The sequence below is a fragment of the Callithrix jacchus genome, chromosome Y (assembly GCF_049354715.1).
Source record: "Callithrix jacchus isolate 240 chromosome Y, calJac240_pri, whole genome shotgun sequence".
In the NCBI taxonomy this organism is placed as follows: Eukaryota; Metazoa; Chordata; class Mammalia; order Primates; family Cebidae; genus Callithrix; species Callithrix jacchus.
Genome location: NC_133525.1, coordinates 8,855,738 through 8,869,145, shown reverse-complemented (window position 1 = coordinate 8,869,145; position 13,408 = coordinate 8,855,738).

Genomic DNA, 13,408 nt, shown 5'->3' with positions numbered 1-13,408 from the left:
CAGGTTTAGATAATGGTCACCTTGCTTGGCTCCAATTCTTTGTGACCCAGTTTCTTTCTTTCTTTCTTTCTTTCTTTCTTTCTTTCTTTCTTTCTTTCTTTCTTTCTTTCTTTCTTTCTTTCTTTCTTTCTCCTTCTTTCCTTCCTTCCTTCCTTCCTTCCTTCCTTCCTTCCTTCCTTCCTTCCTTCCTTCCTTTCTCTTTCTTTCTTTCTTCTCACGTCTTTATTTATTTTGGGATGTAGTCTCACTCCAGGTTGGAGTGCAGTGTCAGGATATTGGCTCTCTGCTTTCTCGGTCCTTTGGGTTCTAGAGATTCTCCTGCCTCAGCCTCCTGAGGAGCCAGGATGATGAAGGTGCACCCCCATGCCCCAAAGATTTTTGTATTATTAGTGTTTAGCTGATTGACATAAAGGTCACCTTAGCCATAGTTCTCTTTGACCCATTTTTTGGCCTCTCAGAGCAGAGCCCTGGGGAGCTCACCTGGCCTCCTCCCTGTTGCCTCTCTCTGAGGGTCTAAATGCCTCAGGTAGTGCAGTAGGGGATTGAGCCCCAGGCCCTGACTGATGATTTGGGGGACTGCAGAAATGGGTCCAGGACAGGTGGGGTCATGGTGGAAAGCCAATTCCCCAGGGGCCAAAGAGTGACCAACCAGCAAGGTGCTTTCCCATGATGCCTCACGGTGGCCCCACCTGAGAAATCCCTCCAGACCCTGGGCAGTCACAGTCAGCCAAACAGCTGAAGAAGCTCACACAGGCGATGTCCTGCCTGCAGGTGGGGGCTTGAGCTTCATGACCCAAGAAGCACTGGACTGAAGTGGAACCAGATACCTTGTATCCAGGAGGGAGAGGAGTTGGCAAGGCTCATGGGAGGCCTGACCTCCCTCACACCACCTCCCCTACCAGGCCGGAGGCACTCATTACCATGGTTGCCAATGCCATACTCCTTAATGATTACTTCCCTGTGGAAGGAAAGGTTGTGACAAATGGAAAACTTTGTTCTGGCGCCGGCACCTGGGGTGGTTGAGTTTCTCCACCTACCTGCCAAGGAAGAGAAAGAGGTGGGACTCAAAGGGCCCATTTCGCCCACCAAGCTGGGCTGAGGTGGCCCACTAGCCAGAGCGAAGCATGTGTTCCCCCATTCCCAGCTCCACTGCATGTTATTTTCAGAGAGAAGTGAGACGTGGTTTATACAAAAAGTGTCTATGATACACTGACCATAGGAGTATTTTTCCTAAATCATCTCCATGTGAAATTCGTTCATAAGAATTTAATAGAATGGGAAACAGAAAATAATCTGTGAGATACAATCTCGGCTCACTGCAACATCTTCTTCCCTGCTTCAAGCGTTCTCCTGCCTCAGCGTTTGAAGGAGCCGCAATTACAGGGACTCACCACTATGGCCGGCTAATTTTTGTATTTTTAGTAGAGACAGGGTTTCACCTTGTTGGTCAGCCTTGTCTCAAACTCCTGACCTCCGATGATCCACCCACCTCAGCCTCCCAAAGTGCTGGGGTTACAAGAGGGATCCAACACACCCGGCCTCTAATGCTTGTATTTTATTGGACACAGGGTTTGTCCAGGGGTGCTGGCTGGCCTCGAACACCAGACCTCAATAATCCACCTGCCCCGTCCTCTCAACCTGCTGGGACTACAGGTGTCAGCCACAACACCCAGACACATTTTTGGGTTTTCTTTCAGATGCACCGTACAAAGAGGTCATCATGTGCTCTGTTACCTTCATGTGGCAGGCTTCAGTAAGTGTAAATTTTACGGACAGGATTTGCTGCCCTTCCACATATCAGGAAGCGAAGGAAGAGACAAATGGACCTTTCAAAGCTGACTCTATCAGAAGGTGTAACACCTCTCCAGTGGGGTTTTCTTCTGAAAGTGGGGTTTGCTTTGAGAAGCAAACCACGCTGATACAACCAAAAAATATGAGGCTCTAGCCGGATGCACTGGCTCTCGCCTAATTCCAGCACTTTGCAGGGCCATGACAGAAAGATCTTAAAGCCAGGAGTCCAAAAGAAGCTTAAGGAATATAGCAACAACCACATTTCTTAAAAAAGATAAAAACAAAAAGATAGTAGAAAGATCCTCTAGTCCTAGTACCTGTGGGACTACACACCTGTACTCCCAGCTAGTCAGAAGGCTTGTGGCCCCATCACTTCATTCTCTGCCTCCATCTCCACAGGACCCTCTCCTCTGTGTCTGCGTGTCCTCTTCTACCTCCGGTGAGGTCAGGGTACCAAAATGAAGCAGGAGTGATGAGGAAGAAGCCTCTTGAACATTGAACTGAAAAAGGAAGTGGCTTTTTATTTGGCTGGGAGCTGTGGGGCGCTACAGCCTCATTCACTAAACTCCTCGAGATGTAGCTTGTCTCCTCCTTTACATTCTTACAACGCTAAAGGGGAAACTATGTCACGGGGTATTTACTGAATATCCAACCTTACAAACTTTTGGCTTCACTGATTTCCTAATTCATATGCAGCTTGAGCATGAACACGCAGGGGAGGGGGCTTAGAGAGAAAAGACCAGCAAATTATTAGTTGGCAGGGGTGTTTCCAGGATGGAGACTGGACCGTGCAGATGTGGTGGTGGTGGTGACCCAGTGCTGGGCTTCAGCCATGACAGATAACATTCATTTGCAAATCTTTCAATGCTTACGGATATCAGAGACTCTGTGAACTATAAAGGGAGTCATTTTACCAACTGTTTGGAATTTTATTTATTTTCTCACCCTTCATTCCATCCAGAGGGCAGAAGGAGGAGGTTGAGGCCAGGAAGCTGGAGGAGTGGAGAGGGTCTCCTCTCTGAGTACCATGTAAGTTTTTGTATTGAACAATTTTAAACTACTTTTATCTATTAAATATTTGTATGAGTCACGTAAACTTAAATGTATATTTCTGGATGTTTAAAAATGTCTAATTCACAAGTGTCAAGGACCTTCAATAGAAATAATAATAGAGATAGAGATAGATACAGAGACAGAGATAGAGAAGGTCAACTTAGAGACAGAAATAATAATAGAAATGGAGATACAGATAGAGATACAGATAAAAACAGAAATGTAGATAGAGATAGGAGAAGACAGAAAGAGGGAGGGAGAGAGAGAGAGAGAGAAAGAGATAGAAAGATAGCGAGACAGAAAGAGAGAGAGAGAAAGACAGGAAGAGAGAGACAGAAAGAGAGAAAGAGAGAGAGACAGAGAGTGATAAAGAGATAAAGAGAGAGAGACAGAGACAGAGACAGACAGACAGAGACACAGAGAGAAACAGAAAGAGAAAGAGACAGGAGATAAGAGAGAGAGACACACAGAGACAGAAAGAGACAGAGAGAGACAAAGACAGACAGAGAGAGAGAGACAGAGAGAAGACAGAGAGAGAGAAAGAAAGAAAAAAGAAAAATAAAAAAGAACAAAGAGAGAAGGAAGGAGAAGGGAACACAGACAGAGTCAGAGGGAGAAAAGGGAAAGAGGGAGAGAGAAAGAAGAACAGAAGGAGAACAGGAGAGAGTCAGAGACACAAAGAGGAAAACGCAGCAGACGGCACGGGGAGGAGAAAAGCCGGAGACAGGGCAGGACCCGCCGTCCCAGCGTAGACGCCGCAGTGGAGAGGAAATTGCTTCTTTCTGACAAGCTCCGGGGTAATGGAAACCATGTGTGCTGACCCGGGGCAGAAGGAGCCCTGGGCCATTACACTCCGTTCCCCCTCCCCCCCGCAAACCAGCAGACCATGCCTCGGGGTCCCGGAGGGGTCTGGACCCCCGGACCGCCCTGTCCCTGCACTCTCCGTGGCCCCCACCTCTGGCCAACTAATGGCACCTCTATGTCACCCCCATCCTTCCCCACTTGTTCTCACTGGGGCCAACTTCTCATGGGAGGCAGGACATCCCCAAAAGCAAAAGTCAGGGTCTCAGCCAGGCAGACTCCCCTAAGAACCATGCCTTGTACACCACGGGCCCATGGCCACCTGCTGTGTGGACAGGAAATGCCTTTGACCACCCCCCACCATACCACCCGCCTCTGGAATCCAAGAGAACTGTGCCCTGAGTCCTCACTGCACTTTCGGGCCAAGATGTCACCAGGATGGAGACCTGCGTGTCCTTAGTCTCGCCCTGGCAGCCTGCGCCCCAAAACAGTGAGCACAGATGGTGCCCAGGGTGCCTCTGGAAAAATCATCATCCTGGCAGGACCGTGGTGGTGAAGGGTGGGTCGAGTTGCCAGCAGTGAGTCTGTTATTTCATGGTGTTGAAATCGGGTAGGACCATCCAGGGGTGTTTTTGCGGGGGAGGACACCTGGGACCATTCACGCCGGTGGCCCCGGAAAACACAAATCCCACTGAGCACCTGTGAATCGGACGTTACATGGAAATAGAGTCATCTCTGCACTTTGGGAGGCCGAGGCCAGAGGATCCCCTGAGGTCGGGAGTTCGAGACCTGCCTGGCCAAAATACTGAAACCCGGTCTCTACTAAAAATACAAAAATTAGCCGGTCACGGTGTACGGTCAAACTCTATAGCTGGGATTTATGATCATACAGTTTTTTATTTTTTGAGATGGAGTTTCGCTCTTCTCACCCACGCTGGAGTGCAATGGTGTGATCTCAACTCACCGCACCCTCTGCCTCCTGGGTTCAGGCAATTCTCCTGCCTCAGTCTCCCCAGTAGCTGGGATTACAGGCATGCGCCATCATGCCCAGCTAATGTTTTGTATTTTAGTAGAGATTGGGTTTCACCGTGTTGACCGGGATGGTCTCGATCTCTTGACCTCGTGATCCACCCGCCTCAGCCTCCCAAAGTACTGGGATACCAGGCATGAGCCACCGCGCCCGGCCCTAGAGACAGGCTTTTTGGGGTGTGAGTGTGATGACAGAGGAGTGTTCGTTCAATTCATTTATTTATTTCTGGCCGGGCGAGGTGACTGCAGCCTGTGATCCCAGCACTTAGGGAGGCCGAGTCGGGTGGATCACAAGGTTAGGAGTTCGAGACCAGCCTGGCCAACACAGTGAAACCCCGTCTCTTCTAAAAATACAAAAATTACCTGGGTGAGGTGGTGCGTGCCTGTGGTCTTAGGTATTCAGGAGACTGAGGCGGGAGAATTGCTTGAACCCGGGAGGTGGAGGCTGCAGTGAGCCGAGATCACACCAGTGCACTCCAGCCTGGGTGACAGCGTGAGACTCTGTCTCAAAAAGAAACAAAAAAATGTTTATTTCAACAATGTCTTGCTCTGTCGCCCAGGCTGGAGTTCAGTGGTGCAATCTGAGCTCACCGCAGCCTCCACCTCCCAGGCTCAAGCGATCCTCCTACCTCAGCCTCCCACGTGCATCGGACCAATCAGTTTTGTATTTTTCTTTTTTTATAGAGATGGGGGTTTTCTGCTGTTGGTGAGGCTGGTCTTCAACTCCTGGCCTCAAGCGATCCTCCTGCCTCGGCCTCCGAAAGGACTGGGATTACGGAGCCACCAGGCCCAGTAGACGTGTATTTGTTATAAAGGTTCCTACGTAACTCTCGTCCTCCTGAGCCGGTATTTGAAATTCGACACTTTTTCACCTCCAGCATGGTTTACAGGTCAGCAGAGGGTCAAGGTTACAAAACGTGCACACGCATGTTCATTGCAGCACTGTTTACAATAGCAAAGACCTGGAACCAACCCAAATGCCCATTGATGGTAGACTGGACTGGGAAAATGTGGCACATACACACCATGGAATACTATGCAGCCATGAAAAAGGATGAGTTCCTGTCCTTTGCAGGGATATTGGATGCAGCTGGAAACCATCATTCTCAACAAATGGACACAAGAACAGAAAACCAAACACCACATGTTCTCACTCATAAGTAGGCGTTGGACAATTAGAACACATGGACACAGGGAGGGGAACATCACAAACTCGGGCCTGTTGGGGGGTTGGGGTTAGGGAAGGAGTAGCAGGGGTGGGGAGATTGGGGAAGGACAGCAGGGGTGGGGAGATTGGGGAGGGAGAGCAGGGGGTGGGGAGCTAGGGGAGGGATAGCAGGGGGTGGGGACCTAGGGGAGGTACAGCAGGTGGTGAGGGGCTAGGAAAGGGACAGCAGGGGGTGGGGGGATTGTGGAGGGGCAGCATTAGGAGACCTATCTAATGTAGATGACGCGTTCATGGGTGCAGCAAACCACCCTGGCATGTGTCTACCTGTGTAACAATTCTGCATGCTCTGCACATGTGCCCCAGAACTCGAAGTATAATAAATAAATTTAAAAAGAAATTAGAGAACCTCAATTCATAGACATTCCACCTGCAGTAAAAATCAACTAAAAGGAATCCATCCAGCTATCTATGTATCTATCTCTGTATGTATGTATGTATGTATGTATGTATGTATGTATGTATGTATCTATCTATCTATCAATCTATGTGTCTATCTATATACATATGTGTATATATACATACGTGTCTATATATGTATGTATCTATCTATCTATCTATCTATCTATCTATCTATCTATCTATCTATCCATCTATGTATCTATCCACGTGTCTATCTATGTATCTATCTATCTATCTATCTATCTATCTATCTATCTATCTATCTATGTATATATCTGTACATCTACATATCTAACTATCTATCCATCTTTGTGTCTATCTATGCATCTATCATCTATCTACATGTCTATGTATGTACATATGTATCTGTCTATGTATCTATCTACATTTTTGTCTATGTATTTATGTATCTGCTGTTCATCTATATGTCTATCATCTATCTACATGTCTATATATGTATGTATGTATCTATGTGTCTATCTATCATCTATGTGTCATCTATCTATCTATCTTCGTGTCTATGTATGTATGTATGTATCCATGTAAAAATCTACCTACCTATTTCTCTATGTGTCTATCTACCACTTTATTTATGTATTTACCCATTTATTTTGAGACAGCACCTCACTGTGTTGTCCAGGCTGGAGTGAAGTGCCATGATCTCGGCTCACTGCGACCTCTGCCTCCCGGGTTCAAGCGATTCTCCGGCCTCAGCCACCCGAGTAGCTGGCATTACAGGTGCCCGTCCGCACACTCGGCTAATTTTGCATATTTTTTAGCCCAATAAAACTTCCACGTGGGTGTGGGAAACTCAGCCTTCTCCTCTCCCCACCAAGCCCAGGTCACTGACCCCCACACCCCCCACCCCCCAACAATCACACCTCTTCCACCCGTCTCTGCCATCAGGCTGCCACTGAGGACCTGATTATCTAGAAATCTGTGGGAATCCACAAACACCGGCCTTTCCCTCCTGATGTAATGTTTTCTGACACATTTCAGGAGGCGCAGCTGATGTGGGAGGGTATCCTGGGCACGGGGTGTTCAGCCTCAGCACCAGCTGGTCCAGCCCAGACCCCCCCCCCCGGCTTCAGCAACATGTCAGGTAAGGAAAACAGTTACCCTGGAAACCTGTCCCTGGGATGCAGCCGACATCCTTGTAGGGGGGCGGTCTCCACCAAGCGTTATTTTTTATTTGTTTACTGTGGGGCCCTTTGTCTGGCAGCTTTTGCAGGATGCAGCCGGAATCTGGGCAGGTGGGCAGGGAAGGTGGCTCCCATCTGCCATCCCAGCGCTTTGGGAGGTTGAGGCAGGGGGATCGGCTGAGGTCGGGAGTTCGAGACCAGCCTGGATGACGTGGTGAAACCACGTCTCTACTAAAAGGAAAAGAAAAGAAAATTAGCCAGGTGCTGTGGAATGTACCTCTAACTCCAGCTACTTGGGAGGCTGAGGCAAGTGGATCGCCTGAGGTCGGGAGTTCGAGACCAGCCTGGATGACATGGTGAAACCCCGTCTGAATTCCCTGGTGAAATTAGGGAGTCCACAGGTGCTTGGAGATAAGGGGTCGAAGCCTCCCGCTTCTGGAATTTTCCAGGACGTCCTAGAAACAGGATGAAGAGACATCCGGGTCTTTGCTGTGGAGAGAGAGAGACAGAGGAAAAAAAAAATCCGTGTCTGGCCCGAGTGTGGAATTAATTAGCAGATGCAGGTCACCTGTCACAAGCCAGCAGTGATAGGTAATTTTGAGTCTTGATTCTCTCTCTCTCTCTCCCTCTCTCTCTCTCTCTCTCTCTCTCTCTCTCTGTCTCATTCTCTCTCCCCCGTCCTCCCCCAACCCTCTGACTCTGCTCTTGGCGATTATCTCTGCAGTTCATCCACACTGGGAAGATATTGAAAAGGGGGCCGTGGGGGAGGGCTGGGTCATGTGCTGCGGGGAGGTAGGTCTACAGAGAGGTGGGTCCCAGTCCCCAAGGGTCAGGCAGAGCCCTCAGACAGTGACTCAGATGTTTCTGTGGCTAACACTTGTCATCCCAGCACTTTGAGAGGCCGAGGCGGGAGGATCACCTGAGGTTGGGAGTTCGAGACCAGCCTGGCCAACATGGAGAAACCCTAGTCTCTACTAAAAATACAAGAAATTAACCGGGGATGGTGGCAGGTGCCTGTAATCTTAGCTACTCGGGAGGCTGAGGCAGGAGAATTGCCTGAACCCAGGAGGCGGAGGTTACGGGGAGCCGAGATCATGCCATTGCACTCTAGCCTGGGTAACAAGAGCAAAACTGTGTCTCAAATAAATAAATAAATAAATAGAATAGAAATAGAATTTAAGAGGTAATGGGGATGGGACGGGCGCGGTGGCTCAGGCCTCTATTCCCAGCACTTTCGGAGGCCGAGGAGGGCGAATGACAGGGTCAGGAGTTCGAGACCAGTCTTCCCAACAAGGTGAAACCTCATCTCTACTAAAAATACAAAAAATCAGCTGGGCATGATGGTACGTGCCTGTAATTCCAGCTACTCGGGAGGCTGAGGCAGGAGAATTGCCTGAACCAGGGAGGTGGAGGTTGCGGTGAACCGAGATCGCGCCATTGCACTCCAGCCTGGGTAACAAGAGTGAAACTTCGTCTCAAAAAAAAAAAAAAAAAGAATAAGAAAAAGAAAGAAATGTCCTCCCCTATCCCCCTGGCCACCCATCCTCTCGTGTGTTTAGAGACATTCACTGCTGCACATTTGCTGGTTATTTAAATTATTGTACTTGTTAAAATTCTGAGGAATCTGACTCTGATGCTACTGATGAGAAAGTGACTTTGCTCCAATTTGGGGAAAATAGTTTAGCCATGTCCGTAGGCTCTGGGCTGGATAGAAGCATTTCCTATGTATGCATTTGCTTTTTTTTTTTTAAATTTTGAGATGGGGTCTTGCTGTGCTGCCCAGGCTGGAGTACAGTGGCTCAATCTCGGCTCACTGCAACCTCTGCCTCCCGGGTTCAGGCAATTCTCCTGCCTCAGCCTCCCGAGTAGCTGGGGTAACAGACACACGCCACCGTGCCCAGCTAAGTTTTTGTATTTTTAGTAGAGACGGGGTTTCACCATGTTGGGCAGACTGGTCTCGATCTCCTGACCCTGTGATCCGCCCTCCTCGGCCTCCGAAAGTGCTGGGATGACAGGCGTGAGCCACCGCGCCCGGCCGCATTAATATTTTCTGAAAGGGAGTCTTGCTCTGTCACCCAGGCTGGAGTGCAGTGGCGTGATCTCGGCTCACTGCAACCTCAGCCTCTCGAAATCAAGCAAAATTATATCACATATGATCATGTTATCAAAGGATGTAATGCATATAATTATAGCAATAAATATATGTGACATACATATATACATAGGTATATGGGGATCGTGGTGTGCACCTGTGATTCCAGGTCAGGAGTACAAGACCACCTGGCAACATAGCAACACCTTATCTCTACAAAAAAAAAAGTATATATATAATATAATATGATTCTATATGTTATATTAAATCATATATAATTTAACATATGTTATGTTATATATGATTTAATATATCCTATATTATTTGAAATCATATATAACATATCATATTTAACATATTACATTATACATGATATAACATATAATATATGATATATTAAATTTTATATAATATATAATATATTAAATAATATATAACACATACATAAAATTAAATTATATATAATATATCATATAATGTATTCAATTATATATAGTATATTATATATAATATATTAAATTATAGATAACAAATATACAACATATTACATTTTATATAATATAACATATCATATATAATATATCAAATTAGATATAATATATTAAATCATATAGAATAAATTAAATCATAAATAGCAAATACATAACATATTACATTATATAAAATATAACATATATATAATATATTAAATTATATATAGTATATTATACATAATATGTTAAATCATAGATAACATATATAACATATTAAATCATATATAATATATCATATATTAAATCAAATATAATATATTAAATTACATATAATATGATATGTCATATATAATATACTGGATCATATATAATATATCGTTATGATATATTAATTCATATATTATATCGTATATAATATATTAAATTATATATATTATATATAATATAATATGATATACAATATACAATATATAATATAATGTAAATATATTAAACCATACATAATTTATGATATATTATATAATGTGTCATATTATATTATATATTTTATATATAATATAATATATATAATATAATATATATTATATATATCGTGTGACATATTATATATGTTATATATATTATATGACATATATTGTATATATTCTTATATTTTATAATAATGCGTTATACATAATATATAGTATAGTAATATATATTATATATACAATATATATTATATTATATATTATAAATACATATACTATATATAGTATATGTGTATTGTATAATATATATTATATGTTATATTATATCACATATATTATATAAGTATATATATTATAAGTATATTGTATAATTATATAAGTATATTTATATAACGCATATAAATAAATACATGTAAATATGTTAATAAATTCACATTTTATAAATAACTGTTTGTATCTGGGCTGGGTGGTGCATGCCAGTGGTCCCAGCTAGTTAGGAAAGGTGAGACAGTTGCTTGACGTCGGGAGATTAAGACCTGCTTGGGCAACATAGCAAGACCCTATCTCTATGGAAAAAAATATATATTTATATAAATATTATATTTTATATATATAAATATATTATTTATAAATATAAATATATATAATATATAAATATAAATATATATAATATAGAAATTTAAATATATGTAAATATATATTTATATAAAAATATTTAAAATATATTATACTATATGTTGTATTATATAATATGAACTATATTATATATGTATTATATAAATACATATAAATATGGTAATAAATACACATTACATAAATAAGCATATATATCTCGGCCTGGTGGTGCACTCCTGTGTTCCCAGCTAGTCAGGAGAGGTGAGAGGATTACTTGAGGCCAGCAGTTCAAGACCAGCCTGGGCAACACAGTGAGATCCCACCTCTAAAGAAACGTGTCGGCATGGCGTCCAGTTATCCCCTGCTCCTCTTGTTCTCTCTCTCTCTCTCTCTCGTCTATCAACTTTTCTCTCAGTCTCCGTGTTAACCTTTCTCTCACTCAGTCTCTCTCCGTCTCATTCTCAATGTCTTTCTCAGCTACTCTCCCTCAGTCTCTGCCTCTCTCTCTCTCGCATCTCCCTGCCTCAATCTGTCTTTTAATCCTCTCTCTCATTCTCTTTTTCTCTGCCCTTGCTCTGGGGAAACCAATTTACCACGGTGTAAATTCTCCTGTCAACAAAAGACTCTGTCTTCAAAATAAATAATGACTAAATATGTATTAACTTGTCAGGATGTTTTTCCATGTGACCGATTGTAAATTTTAATCTTTTCTCTTAAAAAATGCAGTTTGTCGATTCCTTAAGGATCTAGAATAAAAGATACCATTTGATCCGGCAATCCCATGACTGGGTATATGACCCGGAAGACAGCAAATCATGGTACTATAAACACACGTGCCCACGTATATTTCTAGCGGCACTGTTCACAATAGCAAAGACACGGAACCAACCCGAATGCCCATCGATGAGACTGAACAAAGAAAATTGGGCATGTAGATGCCACGGAATACTATGCAGCCATGAAAAAGAATGAGTTCATGTCCTTTGCGGGGACATGGAGGAAGCTGGAAACCATCGTTCTCAGAAAACTGACACAAGAACAAAAAATCAAACACCGAAGTGGCAGTTGAATAATGAGAACACACAGACCCAGGGAGGGGAGCATCACACACTGGGGCCTGTTGAGTGGTGGAGTTCTAGGGGAGAGGTACCAGGAGGTGAAGGAACTGGGGAGGGATAGCAGGGGGTGGGGGGCTGGGGAGGGATAGCAGGGGTTGGGAGATTGGGGAGAAATAGCAGGGGATGGGGAGATTGGGGAGGGATAGCAGGGGGTGCCGGGATTGGGGAGGGTTAGAAGGGGGTGGGGGGATCTGTCTCCACTGTGTCTCTTTTTTCCTGTGTCTCTGTGTGTCTGTCTCCACTGCCTCTTTTTTCCCTGTGTCTCTGTGTGTGTCTGTCTCCACTTTCTCTCTCTTTTCTCCTGTTTCTCTGTGTGTCTGTCTCCACTGTCTCTGTTTTCTCTGTGTCTCTGTGTGTCTCTGTATGTCTGTCTCCACTATCTCTCTCTTTTTTCTCTGTGTCTCTGTGTGTCTCTGTGTGTCTGTCTCCACTGTGTCTGTTTTTTCCTGTGTCTGTGTGCATCTCTTTCTCCACTGTTTCTTTTTTCTCTGTATCTCTGCGTGTCTGTCTCCACTGTCTCTCTCTTTTTTCCTGTGTCTCTGTGTGTCTCTCCATCTCTGTCTCCACTGTCTGTCCTCTTTCTCTGTGTCTCTGTGGCTGTCTCCACTGTCTCTCTCTTTTATCCTGTGTCTCTGTGTATCTCTGCTTCTCTGTCTCCACTGTCTGTCTCTTTTTTCTATGTCTCTGTGTGTCTCTGCATCTCTGTCTCTGCTGTCTCTGTCTTTTCCTCTCTATGTGTGTCTCTGTGTATCTGTCTCCACTGTCTCTCTCTTTTATCCTCTGTCTCTGTCTCCACTGTCTCTCTTTTTCCTCTGTGTCTCTGCGTGTCTGTCTCCACTGTCTCTCTCTTTTTTCCTGTGTCTCTGTGTGTCTCTCCATCTCTGTCTCCACTGTCTGTCCTTTTTCTCTGTGTTTCTGTGGTTGTCTCCACTGTCTCTCTTTTATACTCTGTCTCTGTCTCCACTGTCTGTCTCTTTTTTCTGTCTCTGTATGTCTCTGCATCTCTGTCTCTGCTGTCTCTGTCTTCTTCTCTCTATGTGTGTCTCTGTGTGTCTGTCTCCAATATCTCTCTCTTTTTCTCTGTCTCTGTGTATCTTTCTCTGCTGTCTCTCTTTTTCTCTGTGTCTCTGAGTGTCTGTCTCCACTCTCTCTTTTTCTTTGTGTCTCTGTGTCCACTGTGTCTCTGTGTGTCTCTGCATG